We start from the raw sequence: 770 nt of genomic DNA, 5'->3' as shown, positions 1-770 counted from the left end.
GCCCCGCCCTCTTGGCCACGCCCCCCGGGGCTGAGGGGGTCCGGGCGCTCCCTGTGATCCTGAGGAAGGAATTTGGGAACCCCCCCGGCCTTCCCCGCGTTCCCCGGGTTCTCCGGAAATGGAGCGAGCGAGGGAAACGGCCCAAAGCGTTCCCACGTCCCGCGGGTTGGTTGTGGGCGCCGTCGGGGGCTGTCCAGCCCAGCTCTCCCTGTCCTGGCTGCTCCCTGTTTAATGAGAGAATTTATCAAGCTGGAAAGGACCTCTGAGGTCATCGAGTACAACCTGTGGCCGAACATGTCAACTAGACCATGGCACTAAGAGCCACGTCCAGTCATTCCCTAAACACCTCCATTCCTGCCCCTGCCGAGCCTAAAATTCCCTGGGAGCTGCAAGCAGAGAGCGTACAGACCCATTCTCCTCCTCTAGGTCAGGGTGGAAAACTGACTCCAAAGGTTTCTCTTTTCCACTCTTACTTCTGCAGGACTCACCAGCTGCCCCCCATCCTCTTCTAACACCCTTGGGCAAACTGCCAGTGGCTCCGTATTGGAGCCACTGAATAAAATCACGGAATCATGGAATGGCTTGGGTCGGAAGGGACTTTGAAAGATCATTTAGTCCAACACCCCTGCAAGGAGCAGGGACCTGCTCAATCCATCACGTTGCTCAAGGCGTCAGCCCAGCCTGACCCTGATTGTTTCCAGGGATGGGGAATCCCTGTGTTAAACCCCCCCCCCCCCCCCGCACAACACCACAGTAGGGCGGGCTCGCGC

The sequence above is a fragment of the Corvus brachyrhynchos genome, unplaced genomic scaffold (genome assembly GCF_000691975.1).
Source record: "Corvus brachyrhynchos isolate BGI_N302 unplaced genomic scaffold, ASM69197v1 scaffold18, whole genome shotgun sequence".
NCBI classification, from domain to species: Eukaryota; Metazoa; Chordata; class Aves; order Passeriformes; family Corvidae; genus Corvus; species Corvus brachyrhynchos.
The sequence above is the reverse complement of the archived record's forward strand: the minus strand, read 5'-3'. Positions refer to the sequence as shown.